General features: G+C 39.4%; 2 long non-coding RNA genes across 2 annotated transcripts in view; one reads left to right on the top strand and one right to left on the bottom strand.

Annotated features, from left to right (window-relative positions):
• The window catches only part of LOC129144323 (uncharacterized), an 87,652-nt gene extending 85,779 nt beyond the window's left edge, over nt 1-1,873 (bottom strand). The window contains exon 1 of the long non-coding RNA XR_008548665.1: nt 1,702-1,873. This is a non-coding gene — a long non-coding RNA (uncharacterized LOC129144323). The remainder of the gene's footprint in view (nt 1-1,701) is intronic.
• Nucleotides 1,874-18,017: 16,144 nt separating this feature from the next.
• LOC107975386 (uncharacterized) overlaps nt 18,018-21,572 on the top strand; it is a 41,935-nt gene continuing 38,380 nt past the window's right edge. The window contains exon 1 of the long non-coding RNA XR_008548664.2: nt 18,018-18,140. This is a non-coding gene — a long non-coding RNA (uncharacterized LOC107975386). The remainder of the gene's footprint in view (nt 18,141-21,572) is intronic.

Raw genomic sequence — 21,572 nt, 5'->3', positions numbered from 1 at the left:
AAAAGAGAAGAATATTTTTTTTAACTCTGGGATAAGCAAAAAATTCTTAGATAAGAAGACACTAGAAGAACCAACCATGAACGAACTCAATTATACGTTGGATTTTAGAAAAATTTACCTATGGGTAAGGATGTCCCAGTACTACTTTCATTTTGGGGGTCTTAAAAGAGGATTCCACTGATCCCAACTTTAATGTGGTCTTTATGGCCATAGCTATGATTCAGTCAGAAACAGTTTTATTATCCAGCCCTGTATTGTCTGGGCTCTTGTTGTTCCCCTTCAATTCTGCTTGCAAATTGGCCAGTCCTTTACTGAGCTCGTTTCTTTCTTGCAACAACCTGTTCATGATCTCAATGTTCTGCTTTCACGTCTTTCTAATTTTACAAGTTAATTAGGTATATTTTCTGTCTCCCAAGGTATAGCAGATGATAGTTTATCCAAATGTTTCGACACTACGTACCACAGATTGTAAGTTTTCCAGCTGCCTATGCTAGATTTTATACCACCTGCCTCCTAGTTCCAAAGACATACTGTATATTTTAGGTTTTTATAAAGGTACCATCTTACTTCTAGTATCAATGTCTGAATTAGTTCATTTTTGCTACATAATAAACCCAAGATTTCAGTGGCTTATAGCAATAAACATTTATTTTTATCCTCACAGGCCTGCACATTGCAGGGATTTGGCCAATCTAGGCTGAGCTTTGCTATGCCAAGCTGAACTCCAGGCTCTAGTCCAGTTTATTTCTGCTACACATATTTTCATTCTCAGACCTTTAGAAAGGAGTACCAGCTACCTGAGGTGTGCTCTTTTCATTACAGTTCAAAGGAACACATTGAAAGACTTTACTTGAGTCAAGTACATTGATCTTCCAGTGGACAAATAAGGTCACGTGGCCAAGCTCAATGTCACTGGGGCAGGGAAGTACACTCTACCCACCATGACATGGTGGGGAGGTATAATTCTATAACAGGGATGGGGGAAGAACTGAAAACAGTTATCTAATCCACTCTTCAGAAGTAGGAAACAATTTAAATTAAAACATACTAAATCTATTTCTAATGAAGTCAGAAATAAGACTACTAAACGCAGTGATAACTGCCAACAGCAACAATAGCTGATGCAGCATAATACGATAGCAATATTAGCCAATGCAGAATATTAAAATCAATTTACCAAATAGGTAAACGTAGTAAATTTAGGTATATATACCTAAAATGGTATATACATGTTTTAGACACACTAGATCAGTGATCTTCCTTTTCCAAACTTAATTTTTCAATGAACGTTGTTTTCCTAAGGGCTACTTACTAAAATTCCATGGACCGGTTTGTAAACTGATGATCTATCTAGACCATTCAGCAAACAGGTAAAAAGGCAACAGGAAGAAAGACATCTCTGTGGACTCCATCTGACTGGAGTCACCGAGTAGCTGTAAGTTCTGCAAATTCCAAAGCAGAATGTTCCCCCACTTTTATATATGATTCCTGAAATACATAAAGTGCCAATTACAAGAGGTTTTTCAATGGTTAAGTTATAAAAAACCAGACCAACTGTCTTTTGAAGTTAATATTCATGACCAGGTGTTTAAAATGTACAATGATGAAATTCTAGGAAATAAAGAATAATGAGGATGTTGATGTTTCTCAAATGGCCATACCTAGATTATTTTAATGCTGAAAATGATGCCGCTTACTCACATGAATGAATCATCATTGAGGAGCTTCTGCTAGTCACTGCCCCTTTTCATTTCTTCTCGTTGTTGTTAATTTCTAGTGTCTAAAGATTAGGTAATAAATCAAAAATAGCTAGAGGCCCTCCTACCAGCAACCTTTTGTTTTTAAACGCTGCGAAGCTTTGACACTCCAGTCACTTAGCTGCAATAGCAGGAGGAGACAACACATCCACCCGCCCATGCTGTTCCTCCTGAATTGTTTCCCACCCAGACATAGCTCAGCTTGCCAAGGTACAGGACTTGAGAACTCATTTCACATTTCATTCTCCCCCTCTGTTCAGCACTCCCTTCAGATTCTTGAAAGCAAGAAATCTGCCACATTTTCTCAAGCAAGTAGGCTCTATATTTAGAGGGCTTTTGAGAATTAAAATCATCACCCTGAATCACAGGTATAGCTTTTTCCTCTTGGGCCCCCTTAACAAGAGTACGTTATTTTTAAGAGTGGCACAAGGCATGTAAGACAAAGCCAAGATAGTGCAGAACTTAGAGGGGAAAGAGGAGATCAATGTGGAGATAGAAACAACCAATAAAATGTAAAAGGTAGAGCAATCTTGCAACTGTATATAAATCAGAGGCAGATCCCACGAATCCATCTCCAGCCCCACATTGTAAGACACAATTGAGTGAGATTGAAAGCTGAATTTGGGGGATGGCTATTTTGTAACACTATTTTGCCTTCACCATGCATCAAACGTTGTATTTTCCTCAGTGCATTTCACTGGAACCTCACAAGACATTATTTCTGAGCGTTGTTTCTATCTGACAACAGTAGATACTGAGAAAAGCTGGTGATGGGTTGAGTGTCCGTGAGATCACTCTGAGTTTTAGAGTTCTGGTTTTCTATCATCATATTTAGCTTAAAGGAAAACCACCCAGTTGGACAGAAATATGTATGTACGTCTTTAACTGGAATCAAAACACTCAAAAAAGCAAAATAAGTTGACTGAGAAAACAATGATCCCTGATTATGATAATGATGACTACTGCTAGAGGATTTGAATGCCTTCTGATTCAAGGCTGGAGAAATAAATTATGAGCAATGTAATTTTGGTGTTAAGAGCTGATTTATTATATTCAGATTCTTTGAATATTGGTCATTTATTCATTCAGTTAACAAATATGTATTCAGCATCGACCAATGCTTGTTTCAATGGTGCTGGGAGGGGATAGATAAAATCACCCAAAATGTAGAATCAAGGTTAAAATTCTTACAGGAGCTAAATAGAATAAAACACAACTGGAACTTGGATTCTGACTGAGCCTGTCTGTAGCAGGTTATAGATCTGCTTGCATCTTTTCTTAGTACATTCATCCTCATTTCCTTTTTATTTTATTTTTTTTTTTTACAGTCCAGAGGTCTTTTGCTTCTTTTATACCTATTATGCCATGAATGCACAGGGAATAGGCTCCAGCAGCTCAGGCTTTCCATTGGTTCTCACAAAGTGTGCTTCTCTAGGTGGAGTGGGCTGGCGCTTTAGTTGAACCCAGGAACCTTTCTCTTTGCCTTCCTTCTTTTTCAGATTATTTTCCTTCACACATTTCAGGAAATGATCTCAGCTCCTGGAGCGCTTAATATGCTCAATATGCACATTAATTGTCTTGCCAAGATCTTGCCCTTAACTTGTTTGTTTACAACAATGCCAATAGCATGCTGGGTAACATTGTAGACTCTTCCAGTTTTGCCATGGTAACACTTGTGGGGCATTCCTTTTGGAACGGTATCCATCCCGTGGATGTCTACAAAATTGCCTTTCTGGCAGATTCTCATGTTTGTGCCCAAAGGAACAACTCCATGTTTTCTAAAAGGCCTAGAGAACATGTATCGGTGCCTCTCCTCTTTCCCTTTGTGTTCCTCATTTTGGTGAATTACTGGAAGACCCCAGTTCCTGCTGAAAGGTTCCCAAGCATGTTAATTGCTTTACTTTGATTGCTCATCTTGTCCCTTTCATCCTGAATGACTTCCCAACAACCATCGACACGTGATGAAATCCAGACTTTTCTTTAATACTCACTTTACTTTAAAAGATTCTCACTGTATATATGTTGAATTCAGTACATGAGAACATAAAATATTTTTCATTGCACATTTATCAGTCAAGAAAATTGAAGAAACCATTAATGTAAGACAAGGACTTTTCATATTTCGAGTACATTTCAAGAGATAACATCTTTGGCTCATTTGGAAATGAAGTAAATATTTTCTTATAAATGATTTCATCAAGTAGAATGACCTTTGAAGTTCATTTTATCAAGTAGAATGTTCTTTTAAAGTCATGACCAGATTGTTAGATAATGCCATGCAATATGCCTAGAATGTAATTAGATATTGTTCTAATAGCTATCAGAGTTATGTATTCCTTACTAGGCAGCCATAAAAAAGAATGAGTTCATGTGCTTTGCAGGGACATGGATGAAGCTGGAAACCATCATTCTCAGCAGAACTAACACAGGAACAGAAAACCAAACACCACATGTTCTCACTCATAAGTGGGAGTTGAACAATGAGAACATATGGACACAGGGAGGGGAACATCACACACTGGAGCCTGTTGGTGGGTGGGGGCAAGGGAAAGGGATAGCATTAGGACAAATACCTAATGCATGCAGGGCTTAAAACCTAGATGATGGGTTGATGGGTGCAGAAAACCACCACAGCACATGTATACCTATGTAACAAACCTGCATGTTCTGCACATGTATCCCAGAACTTAAAGTATAATAAAACAAATTTTTTTTAAAGTTATGTATTCCTAAAATACAAAAAGTGTTTGAGAAGAATGCACATCAAACTCAAAGACATTTTGAGTTAAATGGAAAGATCTTTATTTATATTTTTCAACTTTTATTTTAGATTCAGAGGGTACATGTGCAGGTCTGTTACATGGGTAAGTTGCATGTTACTGGGGTTTGGTGTACAAATGATTTCAAGACCCAGTCATAGTACCCAATATGTAGTTTTTCAGCCCTCATCCTCCTCCCGTCCACCCTCACATAGGCCCCAGTGTCTATTGTTCTCCTCTTTGTGTCCATGTGTACTCAGTGTTTATCTCCCATTTATAAATGAGAACATATTGTATTTGGCTTTCTGTTCCTGCATTAGTTTGTTTAGAATAATGGCCTCCAGCTACATCTATATTGCTGCAAAGGACATGAATTCATTCATTTTATGGCTGCATAGTATTCCATAGTGTGTATGTGTCACATTTGCTTTATCCAGTCCACCGTTGATGGTCATCTAGATTGATTCCATGTCTTTGCTATTGTGAATAGTGCTGTGATGAACATACATGTGCATGTGTCTTTTCAGTAAAATGATTTATACTCCTCTGGGTATGTACCCAGTAATGAGATTGCTGGATCGAACAGCAGTTCTGTTTTAAATTGAGAAAGTTTCAAACCGCTTTCCACAGTGGTTAAACTAATTTACATTCCCACAAACAGTGTGTAAGTGCTCCCTTTTCTCTACAACCTTGCCAACATCTGTTCTTTTCTGACTTTTTAGTAATAGTCATTCTGACTGGTGTGAGATGGTATCCCAGTATGGTCTTGGTTTGCCCCTCTCTAATTAGTGATGCTGAGCATTTTTTCATATGCTTGTTGGCTGCATGTCTGTCTTCTTTTGAGAAGTGTCTGTTCATGTCCTTTGCCCATTTTTTAATGGAGTTGTTTGTTTTTTGTTTGTTGATTTGTTTAAATTTCTTATAGATTCTTGATATTAAACCTTTGTCAGATTCACAGTTTGCAAATATTTTCTCCCATTCTGTAGGTTGTCTGTTTAGTCTGTTGGTAGTTTCTTTTGCTGTGCAGAGCTTTTTCATTTAATTAGATCCCGTTTATAAACTGTTGCTCCTGTTGCAATTGCTTTTGGAGATTTTGTCATAAAATCTTTGCCAAGGCCTATGTCCAGAACGGGATGTCCTGGGTTTTCTTCTAGGGTTTTTACATTGTAGGTCTTACATTTAAGTCTTTAATCCATCTCGAGTTGATTTTTGTGTATGGTGAAAAGAAAGAGTTCAGTATTAACCTTCGTATATGGAAAGATCTTTAAATGTCTTCAGGGCTTTTTCACAGTTTTAAAACACAATCATATATTCATTGACACTTCTGCCACAGAAAAGAGGGGTCTATGTTTTTTCTTGAATACGATTGGGGCTTGTGACTCTTTGGCCAATCAATTGTAGTGTAAGAGACTTCTGAGGTTCCATCATTAAAGGCCAGACAGCCCACTCATTGACAGGAACACTTTCTCTTAGTGCCCTGGGTAGCCAGGTAAGAAGTTTGAATACCCTGAGGTCATACTGCTAGGAAGGTCACATGTAGGCATTTCAATTGACCATCCCTGCTAGGCTCAGCCTTCCAACCATCCCCCTAAAGTACAAAACAGTGAAGCCACATTGGACCCTTCAAAACATTTTATTGTATTTCACAGTTTTGTGGGCCAGGAATGGCGCAGGGTTCAGTTGGGTGATTCTTCTATTCCATGTGGTATTAACAGAAGTCATCTGATAGAACAAAACAATGAATCAGTTAATGAACCAGCAACAGAGACAAGCTCAGCAGTTTCTGTCCAAATACCTGACCCACAATATTGTGAGATATAATAAAATGGTTTTTTAAGCCACTGAGTTTTGTAATAGTCCATTATGTAGCTGGAGTAAGCTCCTTCTGCCAACAATCCCTGAAATAATAAAAAGAACATAAGAGAGTGATTTATGATGCTGCTGAGTGCAGGACCTTATACTCTGTGAGTAGAAAAAGAATTGGCTAATATATAAACTGAACACCGGAATGTTGACTATGATTGCCATCAAACCACCTTTTTCGGAGGATCCTAATATAATAGAGCAAAACATATCCCATCAGTGCCCTATCAAAAAGAATCCAATCTGTCCCAACCGAAATCCCCCATTCTTATGAAATTTCAAGTGGAATTCCATAAGATGGTATTCCGTGAAACAATATCCTTCAAAATTTTTGTGATGGTGTAATTATTCCCTGGATGGTTAAACATCTTTCAACTCTATAAAGATTTAGAATTAAATAGAGAAATGTGTAAGTAAATCAAAACCACAATATTAATGTTGGTGTTAATATTGCACATCTTTTATTTTTATGTACTTGTTTATAAGAATTTGGCCAGTTAGAGCAACAGATTCATACTGTAATTCTAATCTAAAATGTATAATTGAGTAATTAATTTAGACTTGTGATTTCAAAGTGAAATCTTACTAAGTTTACAGTTTTAGCACATTTAAGAGAACATGTTTCTCCAATATTACGTTTAATATTTTATACTTTTAAAGTACTCTGAGTTTTTTAGTTGTCAGTTTCTGTATTAAAAATGAAATTATAAGCTGGTCACGGTGGCTCACGCCTGTAATCCTAGCACTTTGGGAGACTGAGATGGTGGATTGCCTGAGCTCAGGAGTTTGAGACCAGCCTGAGCAACATGGTGAGACCCCGTCTCTACTAAAAATACAAAAGATTAGCTGAGCATGGTTGTGGGCACCTGTAGTCCCAGCTACTTGGAAGACTGATGCATGAGGATTGTTTGAACCTGGGAGGCAGAGGTTGCAGGGAGCCGAGATTGCACCACTTCACTCCAGCCTCGGCGACAGAGCAAGACTCTGCCTCCAAAACTAAAATAAATAAATAAAAATAAAAAATGAAATTATATATATAGTTAATAAATACATTTAAAATGTTTGAAGATATCTCACTAAGTTTCTCAAAATAGGACCAAACATTATTTAAAGCTAATATATTTCCTAATTTCAAGTCCTTCCAAAAGAATTTCCTCCTGCCATAGTTTGCTAAGAGCTATTCTAACTCTTTCTCTCCTGGTGATTTATCTGAGAGCTGTTGTTAAGAAGTATGACTGATGACTGCCAAGGGCAAGAAAAAAAGGAAATTCTCCCTGAACAAGGGTGAAGAAGAATCTGTTAATTATCAGCAGCAGAGACAAGCTCAGCAGTTTCTGAATAAAAGAATATTCTGCCTGGAAAACTACCCAGCACCTGTCAGTGCTGAACCACTCGGGAACTTTGAGCGTTCACTCTCCCTTGGACTGCTCCACCGCCTCCAAGGAAGTGGAGGAGCAAGTCTGCAAACCATGTTCAGGGAGGTCACATGAAGGGAGAAAGGGGCCTGTTGGTGTTACTAGGTCTTCCCCTTTAAGTGACAATGACAATATAAACCCTTCTTTTTAAGAAGAGGTTATTGTTAAAACCATGAGAGAATGAGAAGGCAAAAATTGGGTGTAAGGAAAAAGCCAGTTTTTACTAATTCTTGTTCCCTAAACCTATTGGGCTTACTTTTGATACATTTCATTTACACTTATTCAGTATGATCTGATGTGTGTTTGCAGAACATTGTAATAGATTCTGAGAGGTTGCACAAGAAACAGAGAGAACCCTCTCCCCAGGGAACTTGCAATGTGAAAAATATGATATGCACATGGAACAGAAGTACAATGCAAAGAACCATTAAGGGCCGGGCGCGGTGGCTCATGCCTGTAATCCCAGCACTTTGGGAGGCTGAGGCGGGTGGATCACTTGAAGTCAGGAGTTCGAGACCAGCCTGGCCAGCATGGTAAAACCCTGTCTCTACTAAAAATACAAAAATTAGCTGGGCGTGGTGGTACACACCTGTAATCCCAGCTACTCAGGAGGCTGGGGCCAGAAAATCGCTTGAACCCAGGAGGCAGAGGTTGCGGTGAGTTGAGATTGTGCCACTGCACTCCAGCCTGGGTGACAGAGTGAGATTTAGTCTCAAAAAAAAATAATAATAATAAAAGTTTAGAGAGGTGCAGATTGACATATTATATGGATATTATATGGATAGGTTAACTCTAGCAGTGCTGAAATAGAAAAGGGTCAACGGATAGAAACATCTGATTTGCACTTTATTTTATTTTAATTTTTATTTATTTATTTATTTTGAGACAGAGTCTGACTCTGTCACACAGGCTGGAGTGCAGTGGTTGATCTCAGCTCACTGCAACCTCCACCTCCCAGGTTCAAGCCATTCCCCTGCCTCAGCCTCCCAAGTAGCTGGGATTATAGGCATGCATCACCACACCTGGCTAATTTTTGTATTTTTAGTAGAGACGGGGTTTCACCATGTTGGCCAGGCTGGTCTCAAACTTCTGACCTCATGATCTGCCCACCTCAGCCTCCCAAAGTGCTGGGATTGCAGGTGTGAGCCACCACACCTGGCCTTATATAAATTTTAAAGGTGTGAGTTTTGAAGAGGTGAATTGAAATGTAGAGGAGGAAAGTAAGTTCTAGGTGTTAGAAATGAAATATTTTTATTTCACATATATCCCACAATTAAATCAGATTGAAAAGATTACACAAGAAGTGTAAACGTGAAACTATAAATAAATTCTTAGGACATGTGTAATAGATGAAATAGAGGATGGGATAGATGGGTAGAGGACAGAGAGAGAATTTTATGTAAATGTATTCAAATGAGGCCTTCATCGTAGTTTCTAACATATAGAAACACTATAAACACCAACCGCTGTTAAGATTCTCAGTGTTCATCCTTGATTTTTGACGTGCATGAGGATTTCTTCAGGGGCACACTACCATGTTGCCTACTCAGTCTTCAACAAAATCTACAGTCTACTGGGGACTTTGCCTGAATGATCACTTATGCAACATTCCCAGAGTTACATTTGAAACCCTGAGGTCTGTTTACAGTAATGATGATGATAAAACAATAACAATAATAATGGCTTGTTTATATTTAATGGGTCTTCATTTTGCTCCAGGTACTATGTTAAACATTTCACAAATATGATTTCCTTTAGTCTTCACAACAACCACATGTGGTAAGCTTTGTCTTTATCTTCTTTTTAGAGGTGAGAAAACTCAGAAAAGGAAAGGCTAAGAAATAGGCCTGAAGTTGCAGAGTTAGGAAGTGACAGGCCTGGGTTTGGAGCCCAGGCAGCCTGACTCCAGAGGCCAAGCGCATGGCCATACCTCTGTAATCCTTGACCAGTCCTCGAAATGCAAGACCATCCAGTCACATTGCTTTTTCTACACATTCATCCACATTCCATCCTGAACCAAGCACTTACTGACTTGCTCTCCCAGTTTTCCTCATTCCTTGTCCCTGATTTATTATTCTTTCTCCTCCAAGTCCCAGTTAAGCCTCCTGAAAAAGCATTCTATCTTCACTTGCTCTCCTTCCATTTTCTCTTCAATTTCCTTCAATCTAGTTCTGCACTCTCTGTTCCTCCTCTCTCTCCCCATTTATTGGAAAGTGCTAACACCAAACTCCAACTGGTTCAAATTCGAGTCTATATTTTGATCTTTCTCTTAACATGATACCATGTTCTTCTGAGACTCCTGACTCCCTAGACTTTCCAGGTACTACTCTTTCTAGCTTCCTCTCCACCATCCACTCCTGTTCTGGGTCTCTCTATTGGAAGTAGCCTGTCATTCCCATATGCATCTAGAAGTATGCACCTAGAAATATGGACATATACTTTCCCAGGCAACAGTCCCAACTCTGGTGTTTATCTAAGCTGTGCCTCTTTGCTTCTCATATTTTCCCTAGGTTCCTCAACTCATTTTCCTCTGTGCTTCAACTGTCAATGTTTAGCTCAGGCCATGTCTTTCTAATAACACATTTGGATACACCCACTCTCAGGTTCACTGGCAGGTGCAGAGACTCACACTTCCCAGGCAGTCCAGCTCAAATCTTCCCCTAGCCCAGCAGAGCAACAGATGACACCTTCTCTTATCTCACCAGCCTGCCTTCTCTCCACATGTGTCTCAAATATTCACTTCCTCTGAATTCTTTTGACTTTATACAAACCACTATCAGTGTGTGGGTCTGGGATATTGTCTGTGCAGATCCCCTACTTGCTGTGGGAAATCATCCAGACTCCATGGTGTTGTTATAACAGGACTCACCATCTTCTTGCAGATCCACTACCTTGGCCACAGCTGACTGGCCCAAGGGCATCACCTGATCTACAATTGGGCCATAAGAGTCATTCTCCAGTTTGCTTTCTAACTGGAATTGAGGAAAAAAACACAACAATCCTTCTTGTTATGGGTTGAATTGTGCTAAGAGTATTTTATTTAATTTCCTCAAATTTGTGCATTTTCCAGTTTTCCTCTGTTATTGATTACTCATGGTAATTGCAAACTTGTGAAATTTGTTGAGACTTGTTTTGTGTTCTAACATATGGTCTATCCTGGAGAATGTCCCATGTGCACTTGAGACAAATATGTTTTCTGCTGGTCTGGGTTGAAATATTTTATATGTATCTTTTAGGTATAGTTTATAGTGTTGTTCAGGCCCTCAATTTCCTTATTTCTGTTCTGTCTAGTTGTTCTGTCCATTACAGAAAGTAGGGTATAGAAGTATTCAATAATCATTGTAGAACTATCTATTTCTTCCTTTAATTCCATAAATGTTTGCCTCATACATTTTTGGCTTTGTCAGATACGTACATGTTGTTTATATCTGCTTAATAATGAAGCCTCTATATCCATTCAGAAACTTAAAAGGATCATAGCTTTTTTTTCAAGTTGCCCAGGAATTCTCATAATAGATTGGGTAGCCACATGTTTTATAATTTAGTATTTAACATAATATTTAGGATATATATAGTAGTTGGCATAATGCAGGGTCTAGAAGCTTTCCTATAGCCAATTAATTCACATAAAGGAATATAGAAATTTTTTCAAACATGGAAAAAGAATAATTAGGACAATTGAGTGAATTTCTAATCAAGTTTGAAATGAAAATCAATTACAGAAACCCCTACAGAACTTCCTCCTCTGTGAAAATGTTACAATGAGAAATTTACATGTAAACAAAGGATGCTTTGTAAGAAGTACCTCTCACAGTAGATAAATGTTATTTATGTAAACACCTGTCATACTTTTAGTAATTTTGTAACCCAAAAAGTGAATCTTGTATAAAGTATTTTAAAAGTGCACTTTCTAGTTCTCTGTCATTAAAAAGTAATTTCATCTAGTTCCAGGCAGCAAAGAAAAAACATCTGTGCCTTGTTCCTTGGCATTTTCTTTTATAGTGTCCTCCTGCGTAGTTGATCCCCGTGCCCAGATGTGAGAGCTGCTGTTTCTTTAAAGGATATGGAAGATTAGTTCCCTGTGCTTTTGATGCCTGTCGGAAATTTCAGTACGGTGCATTAAGCAGCTTGAATGAGTCAGAGAATTTTTTAAAGACCCAAAGTTAGAAGGTATAAAACAGCTTTTAAAAAAAAGCAAATAAAAGAATATAAGGTCGTATCTGATGTTTAAGTATGGACCTCATTCTGGCGCTGCAAATAGGTGGAAATAATCCCCGGGCTCACAGAGGGAATATATGATCTATAAATTATGCATCGATGTGACTTGTTTTTACTTACTACACCTGCTCATTCCATAATTCCTCTATTGGAAAATGTGCTCTTCCTTCCCTGAGACAGTGAGGGAAACAGGGAGAGCCAGAAATAGTGTGTAACCTAATTTTTTCTTTGTCTATCACCACCTCTGTCAACACACACACACACACCACACACACACACACACACCACACACACACACACACACACACACACAGAGAGAGAGAGAGAGAGAGAGAAAATTATTTCCAGTTAGTCCTCATGAGAATGAGAAATTGCTCCAGAAATGGGGCTAGGGCTGGGGCCAGGACTCCTATCACCAGATTTGAGGCTGAGTAGGAAAATGGGAGGGGCCTGCTCTGAAAAAGGAACAAGTAGGTCAGTTGAAGGAGGGCATAGGAGGACTGAACCCTCTGGGGGCGCCGCTGAGCTGGCTGCAGCTGTTCTGTACTGCCAATAAGTAGATAGCCGTGGAGAGAAAGAACAGAGAGAGCACCAGCTGAGACAGCATGAACAGGGACAAGGGAGAGGTGAGGACTGGCCAAGCCTGCTTAGGCAAGAAGGACATTTATACAACACTTTACAGTTTATGAGTGTTTTTATTCTACTATGCCACTTATGTTTAAGCAAATGAATTATGTAAGAGGCAGATAATATTATCTCCAGACAAGGTAATTATTTACTTTCACAAATAAAGAAACTGAGGCTTGCCTAAGACCGCAGTTTTACTAAGGATAGAGCTATAATTCGACCTACCTCACTTTATGCCTCTTAAACCTGTACTTTTTTTTTTTTTTAATTTTTTTGAGACAGAGTCTTACTCTGTCACCCAGGCTAGAGTGTGGTGGCATGATCTCGGCTCACTGCAACCTCTGCCTCCTGGGTTCAAGCGACTCTCCTCCCTCAGCGTCCTGAGTAGCTGGGATTACAGGCACGTGCCACCACTCTTGGCTAATTTTAAAATTTTTTTTAGTAGAGGTGGGGTTTCACCATGTTGGCCAGGCTGGTCTCAAACTCCTGACCTCAGATGATCCACCCGCCTTGCCTTTCCAAAGTGCTGGGATTACAAGTGTGAGCCACCACGCCTGGTCAAACTTGTATTATTTAGAATGTCGGTCTCAAGCAGGCCTACTTAGCTGTGGGTCAAAATACAAGGCAGTAATGCAAATCTTCCAGTAGAGCTAGAGCTGAGTTTGTGATGGAGGTAGATGCTAAGAGGTCTGGCTGGGCTTATAAGCTGTTTTCAATAATAAGTCATTTATCTTAAAGGCAATAAGAATATGACCAGATTTATCTTACAACAGAGATGTGCAAACTATGGCCTCCAGAACCAAATCTGGTCTGCTGCCTGTTTTGTAACCAGTTTTATTGAGTCCCATCTGTGCCCACTTATTTACATATTGTCTATGGCTGATTTAGTGCTACAACTTGTAGATTTGAATAGTTACAATGGAGACCATGGGGCCTGCAAAGTCTAAAATAACTATGATCTGGCCCTTTTCAGAAATTGCTGACCTCTGTTTTAAAAATCAATCTGGCTGCAACAGGGATTAGAGGGAGCCAAGATGAGAGACAAGAAGCCCAGCCAGAGGTGACCTCAGATCTCAGTGAGAGATAATTGGAATCTGAAGTTTGTCGTTTGGGGCAATGGCAAGGTGGGAACATGATCAGGTTTAAAAGATGCTGACATGAAGATGTGAGAAGGCTTGAAGACAGGATGTGTGAGTTGAAAAAATGGAAAGATGAGAATGATTTTGATTACACTATAACTTTTTAAGATGGAAACTGAAGGCACAGAATTAGATACCTCCCCCAGGAAGAGGTGAAAGGACAGACCTACTTCGTCTCTAATCAAGAATAAGAGAAGAGACTCAGGTGGAACTTTAAAGAACACAGGCTGGGAGTGGTGTCTCACCCCTGCAATCCCAGCACTTTGGGAGGCTGAGGTGGATGGATCACTTGAGGGCAGGAGTTCAAGACCCCATCAAGGATCATTTGAGCCCAGGAGTTCAAGACCCTGTCAAGGATCATTTGAGCCCAGGAGTTTGAGACCAGCCTGGGCAACATAATGAGACCCCATCTCTATTTCTCAAAAACAAAATAAATTTAAAAATAAAACTACCGTGTGGGTGAATAAAATGGATCTTTTGTACCTGAAAAAGCTTTGGTTTATGTTCCAGGAGCCACACTGAGTGGGACAATGTGTATTTAGCCTGAACAGATTATTGAAGTCCAGGGGCCCTCAGTGCCTGGATGTCATATAAGCTGCCAAACATCATTGCTAACTCAGTGTGGAATGGGAAGGATGGAAGCTGGACATCTTGGCAAAACCCCATCTCTACCAAAATACAAAAATTAGCAGGGTGTGGTGACGGGCACCTGTAATCCCAGGTACTCGGGAGGCTGAGGCAGGAAAATAGCTTGAACCCAAGAGGCAGAGGTTGCAGTGAGCCAAGGCTGCGCCACTGCACTCCAGCCTGGGTGACAGAGTGACATCCTGTCTCAAAGAAATACACACACACACACACACACACACACACACACACAGGCTTATGTGTGCTGTAAAGTTTTTGGTATAAAGAATATCTATTCTTCCACTTCTGTGGATATTCTAACTTTTGGACTTGAATCAAATTAGGATCTCAAAAGACTACACATGTAGACCACAGCCACTTAGCACCACATAGACTTGTCTTGATTAAGTTTCAGTGAAACTTTATTATTTCCTCTAGCCTGTAGATTGAAGCCCAAGTTTATCAGAATTTGTAGTAAGAACCCCAGCTTAGTCCTAAGCTGTGTTAAACCTAAGATTCAAGGGAGTCTGAGATGTCTGGAGAGCCGATGGGGAGTCTGTAGGAGTGTTTTTACATGAACCTGCAAGGAGCTAGATGGGAAACGATCTTAAGGGACAAGAGAATTAATGTATTGACATCTTGAATATTGATACAAGGAAAGTTCACAATTACTATTTCACCAAATTCTCTCTAAGCACAAGGCATCAGCATTATCAGTACCAAGAGTTACAATCTGAGTGCCTGCTTATTAGGAGACAAGCATTGTTCTAGGTTTTTGACTTAAAATGTCCCAATTAATCCAGCAACATTTTAAGAGGGTGTTACTCTTGTTCCCCTTTCATAGATTGGGAAATTGAGGCTTGAGATGTGAAATATAATAACTTTTCTGAGATCACATGGCTGGTTATTAGTAGCACCAGGATTTACACTGTCAAAGCTAAAGCTATCCTGGACATATCTCTGGTGACAGGAGTAACAGCACACAACAGGTGTACCACAGCTTTTGAAATTTTTGATAACTCACTGCAATCTCTGTTTTAAGCCTCATCCTGAAACGTCTATGGGTCATTGCAAAGCTTCCATCCTTCCCATTCCACACTGAGTTAGCAATGATGTTTGGCAGCTTATATGACATCCAGGCACTGGGGGCCCCTGGACTTCAATAATCTGTTCAGACTAAATACACATTGTCCCGCTCAATGTGGCTCCTGGAACATAAATCAAAACTTTTTCAGGTACAAAAGATCCATTTTATTCACCCACGCAGTAGTTTTATTTTAAAATTTATTTTGTTTTATTTTGTTTTGTGTTTTTGAGAAATAGAGATGGGGTCTCATTATGTTGCCCAGGCTGGTCTCAAACTCCTGGGCTCAAATGACCCTCCCACCATGGCCTTTCAAAGTGCTGAGATTACAGGTGTGAGCTACAGCGCCCAGCCAGTAGTCTTAAATGTGGAATTAGATGGCCTTCGGGAAGGACACACACTCCAGAGTTTTGCACCAGCCCTACTGGTCTCTCAGTTGTATCACTCCAAACCCGATTCCCATGTTTATGTCACCTACCAAGAAACTAGACACGTTGGATTTATGACCCTGGTTAGAGAACCCACAAAGCCTTGGTCTCCACGGTCTTGCCATAAAAGGCCAAGCCTTAGTCCCTTCTGCTCTTGGGACCCACGGACCCTCAGAGGTCTTTCTGTCTCTCTGGCAGCTCTTTCTTCACAGCCCTGGGCCCTGGAGAATATTTCTTATCTTGTTGAATCCTTTACCCGCCATGCGTATAAAGGTTTCTTTACCTGAGTCCACAAATTTGTTCCTCCCTCCAGAGTTTAGGATTTGGAAAATAAAAGCTAGAATTTCTGAATTTATCCTGCCTTTTCCTCTCCAGAGGCAAGGAGGGCCAGATTTAAGATCAATTTCAACAGAGAGAATACAGGGAGGAGAAAAGCAGGATAATACAGGATAAGATAATCCCCAAGTAGTATCTTGCTAATTTAAGTCCTTTGAAAAAAAATGTCACTTAACTGTCAGGAACAAAGTATAGAATAAAGGTCCTTAAATGATTTGGGTGAGAGCTCTCATAACTTATCCTCTGGCACCAGCCCAACAACTAGAAAGAAGAGAAGAGTATGCAAAGTATAGCAGAGTGAGTTTAATATCCAGAAAAGTTAGAAGCTGAAAAAAGCTGTGTTTTCACAGCATTCTCACATAAGAGCAATTGCTCAAACCTCTTTTCAACACATATTTGGTAGCATTCTGAGAGCCTGCCCATTTGCCTGGTGAAACATATTCTGATGGTGTGAGGTCACGAAGCCCTGACACCATTTCATTCATTGTCCCACTTACAATATGTGCCGCGTTGACCCCATCAGGGTATAAGTGGAGTCATTTTCTTTTTAAATTGCAGGTCAGTTTTGGGTCTTCTTTCTCCCAAGATGGCAGTTTGGTTAACAAGTACTTGCCATTATAGGGTGAGTTCTAGAGATTTAATGTACAGCATGGTGACTACAGATAATAGCAATGAATTGTATGCAGTACTTGAAATTTGCTAAGAGAGTAGAATTTAAGTGTTCTCACCACACACCAAAAAATGTGAGATGTTGAGGTGATAGATACATTAATTAGCTTGATTGTACTAATCATTTCAGAATGTAAACAACTATCAAAACATCACATGATACACCTTAAATATGTTTAATTTTTATTTGTCAATTATAGCTAAATAGAGCTGAAAAATGATGAAAGACCAAACATATAGAGAATTTAGCATGGCATTTGCAGTCTTTTTTCTATTTTTATCTAAGTGTGGCTTTGGAAGTTGAGGTCTGGTGAGTCTTTATTCTCACGTTCTTTATATGAGATGTTTTATCCTGAAAAAGAGTGACAATTTCTATTTCTCCTGCAATTGTGGACTCTTTAAATGCCTAGTTTGCCTTTCACCTTAGGACAGTGCTATTGAGTTGTACACGAAAATATATTCCAGGCCTGTAGCCCAGGTTCAGAAGTGCAAAGCATGAGATTAAAGAGTCACAAAGCAGGCTGGCTTCGGAGATATTGACAGGTAGATTGTGTGGCAGCAAAAAGGTGAGGCAGAGAGACTGTGAGGGTTTAGGTGGGCAGGCACAGTGTAGCATTTTTGGAAATGCACCATTAGGGATCTGAAACGGCATGAAAGGATTGAACGCAGAAAACTGAGATCTGATGTAACAAGTAGTGGATGACACAGGAAGCAGGCTCCACACACTGTACACAGAAGACTGACATGTGAGTTGCCTGGTTATACATCTAAGAATGTAATTCAGTCCAGATTTGACCACCCAAGTCTATTCAAGTCCATCCAAACATTTTCCAAGTCACCAAGACTGTCAGGGTGCAAACCTGACTCTTCTTAGGCAACATTCTGTTCAAGCCAGGTCTGGAGCTTGTGGTGTTTCTCAAAACACAATCTGTGCACACCTTCAATAAGAATCACGTTAGCAGCTCTTAAAAATTCATACTCCTGGGACTCTTTCACAGCTATTCTGACTCAGAAGTTCTGGTGTGGATCTTAAGAATTTCAATTGTCTTAGAATTCCTGATCCAAGATGACCAGTGACAATGCTTCATTCTCCTGGGCACAGAAATTGAATTACAGTTGGCATAAGACAAACAGGGTTAATAGGTATCTTCTCCAGGATTAATATAAGTACATTTGGAGAGAGCAATATTCTTTCCACCAATATTGCTAAGCTTTGAGGAGGTAAGCTGGGTCAGCTGGGGTTCATCTTTCTACCATGTAGAAAGAGCCTTCATGTAGAATGTTGCAAATCGCAAATAAGTACATCAGTGTTTGAGTTTTTGGACACAGTAATGTTTGAAGTCTACCTGGAATCTCCTGGCTCCTGGTTCTTTGAGACCATGCTTTAAAAAAAAAAAAAATCGTAAATTAATTGGAATTAATTATCTGCTGCTTGCAACCAGATGGCCTAGTATGAAACATACCAGAAGGTTTCCATGAGCATGGTATTGATCTCCAGTGTAATGGGAATTCTGAGCCCACTGAGGTCATCCTTGGGATTCAGAGCAGAGGTTCTAAAATCCATGTTGTTTTTATTGTGCTTCTTGATCCTCACACGATCCTTGGCTGATTTTTCCCACTTACATGCCTTCAAATACCACAATGATTCAAAAAATCAGTCACTTTACCTATATCATTTTATTGTGGTTTTTATCAATAATTCAAACACCTGTAGGACATTCCCATTTTTATACCCTGCCAAGCATCTCAAATTCAACAGGTACAAAAATGCATTAATGATATCCCTCAGTCCTCCTGGATGTGATTCACCTCTTGTTCTCCTGTGAAAGGCACTGCCATTCTCCCAGTTCCCAAGCCAGAAGCCTAGGCATTCTATTGAATACCTCTCTTTCCATCACTATACCTATACCTATACCTATCGTTCTATTATCACATTAAGTTGGTTCTGCCACCTGAACTCCAAATATACATCTAAGTTCCCAAATACAGTTTTCAAAGCTATTCATAATTTGATCGTTGTTTACCCAAATTATTCCAATTTTGTTCTTTCACCCCCTTTTTATGTGCTAGCCATGTTAAACTTTTTCAGTGCTTCAAAGCAACATCCACACTCTCTTTTACTATTGGACCTTCCTATAAGTTGATCAAGTCATTTAGAACTTTCTTCCCTTACCTCTCTCTCTCTTTGCCCAGTGAACTCCTATTCACTCTCTATGACCCAATCAAGATGTCACTTTTGAAAAGCCTTGTCTATAATCCTGAGTCTGGCTTAGGTTTTACTGTTACAAGTTCTCACAGTGCCCCAGTAGTTCCCTATTGTACAAATATTTAGTATGTTCAGTTTACTATTCAATTTTTTTGAGAGATAGAAAATTTATATGAGTGGAGAAAAATATGTTGAGGGCAGAAACATTAAATTATTTATTCTCAAATTAATTTTTAAGTTTAAGCCAATAAAATTATTCACACATTTTTTAATGGATAAAATTATTCTAAAATTTATCTAGATGAGTAACTGAACCAAAGAAATAGCTTTAAAATTTCAAAAAATTAAAATAAAGGGAGGTTAGCCTTATCAGACATGTAAACCTCTTTTAAAGCTCTAAATGTTAGATTACTGCTTAAAATTTTTCAGTGGCTTTCCATTGCATTTAGAATAAAATTCCTCAACAAGGGCAAATTTCTTAACAAGGACCTACCTGAGTTGTATATATTTGGTAGCACCTAGTTCCCATCCAGAATCCTACTTACATGGCAGTCTGGGAAGTGTAGTGTTAGCTTACCAGGCTATACAGGAAAGGAAAGCAAACCAGAGGAGGTGGGGATGGACACTGAATGCCAATCAGCCATATCTGCTATAACGCATCTCCAGACTTGGAGTTTTTTAATTGAATTTTTGTAGCTTTCTTTTGGAAGTAATTTTCCCCACTTCCCCACTATTCCCCAAACATAAGCTTTATAAGAATAAGAATTATGTCTATTTTGTTCATTATTATATCCATAGTGCCAAGCACACAGAAGACACTCAAAATAAATATCATAAATATCTGTTTGATTAAAATTATTTATTTATTTACTTTAGAGATAGGGTCTCATCCTGTTACCCAGGCTGGAGTGCAGTAACACCAACCATATCTCACTGCAACCTTAACCTCCTGGGCCCAAGATATCCTCCTACTTCAGCCTCCCAAGTAGCTGACACTACAGGCACACACCACCACACCTGGATAATTTTTTAACTTTTGTTTTTGTAGAGACCGGGGTCTTGCTATGTTGCGCAGGCTGGTCTCAAACTCCTGACCTCAATCAATACCCCCACCTTGGTCTCCCGAAGTGCTGGGATTACAGGAGGGAGCCACCATGCCCTGCCTGGTTAAAATTTAAATAAAAGAGGCCTCATTACACTTTGAACATTATACCCACTCTTAAGATAATGACCATTTTGAAGAATACATTTTAAGAGAAACAATAACAATACACCGAAGATGACATTGACAGTGATGGCCTTTGGGTTCCATGTCATGTAAGGAATGGAATGGAACATATTTTACCTGAAAACAGAAACTCAAGCAAAATGGGAACTCTGACTTCAATGGTTTGAAAAGTCTGTCCATGGAAGAAGAAGCAGACTGATTTTGTTGCTTCGGGAAGTAGAACTAGAGCCAATGGGTAAACAGTACACAGAATCAGAATTCAGGAGGTGGCAAGTGTCTCCTACGGGAAATGGCCTACAACATTTGGGTTTCTGTGGGTGGAGGAAGAGGTGGGCTGAATGACTTCTGAGGCCTTTAGATCTTAGGCTAAAGTAGAAGTAGACCTGTTTCTTCCAAATGCTTGTTGAAATGCTTGATTATGCAAGTGTTAATGTCTCATTTCTTTAGGGCTAAAATGGGTTATTCATCCCCTTAGACCATGGCAAACAAAGCCTTCAGACAACTCCTGAGCTACAACATGTCTGAATCATAGGTCTAGTTACACAGCAGGCCATCTGTCATCTCTCCTCTTCCAGTCACCTTACACTGAGTAAGGTTATCCCTGGGCACTTCACACATTGTTAGCAATATGCACTTTCAATTATACTCATTTGCTATTCACCCCACACTTTCTTGGTAGGAAGCTAATAGCATTCTCCTCGCCTTAAAAGCAAGCAGAGGCACAGACACTTGAAGTAGTTTTCATGAGGTCACTGAGAATTAGATATAGGCTCAGAAGCCAGCATGATGCTGAATTCCCTGAGTCACACAGTCCCCACTGCTGCTCTATAGGAGGCCTGGGCTGAGGATCTCGGGAAACCATGGTGGTGGCTTTAGTTCTACTTTTCTACTCATGCTTTTGAATGAGCAAAGCAATAGTTGTGTGTTTTTTAAAACTGTTTTTAAAGAAATAAAGAAACACAGAACCAAGAAGATAACTCAATGACAGGACATTTATTTTGTAGTTCAATGCCTGGGTTCTAATTACTTCCTTGTTCCATAAGATCCTGGAGTCAGATCACCTCAATAGGAAGGGTTTTACTAAATCCATGTGAATATGCTATTTTTAGTGGAAAACTTGATCTTATTCATTCCTCCCATGTATTGCTTTAACCATAATGGAACTGAATCAAGAACGCTTAACAGACGGGTGCTTATACAAAGGGACACTTTCAGTTTG

The sequence above is a fragment of the Pan troglodytes genome, chromosome 5, assembly GCF_028858775.2.
Source record: "Pan troglodytes isolate AG18354 chromosome 5, NHGRI_mPanTro3-v2.0_pri, whole genome shotgun sequence".
Classification (NCBI taxonomy): Eukaryota; Metazoa; Chordata; class Mammalia; order Primates; family Hominidae; genus Pan; species Pan troglodytes.
Note: the sequence above shows the minus strand (reverse complement) of the source record. Positions and strands in the feature narration are given on the sequence as shown.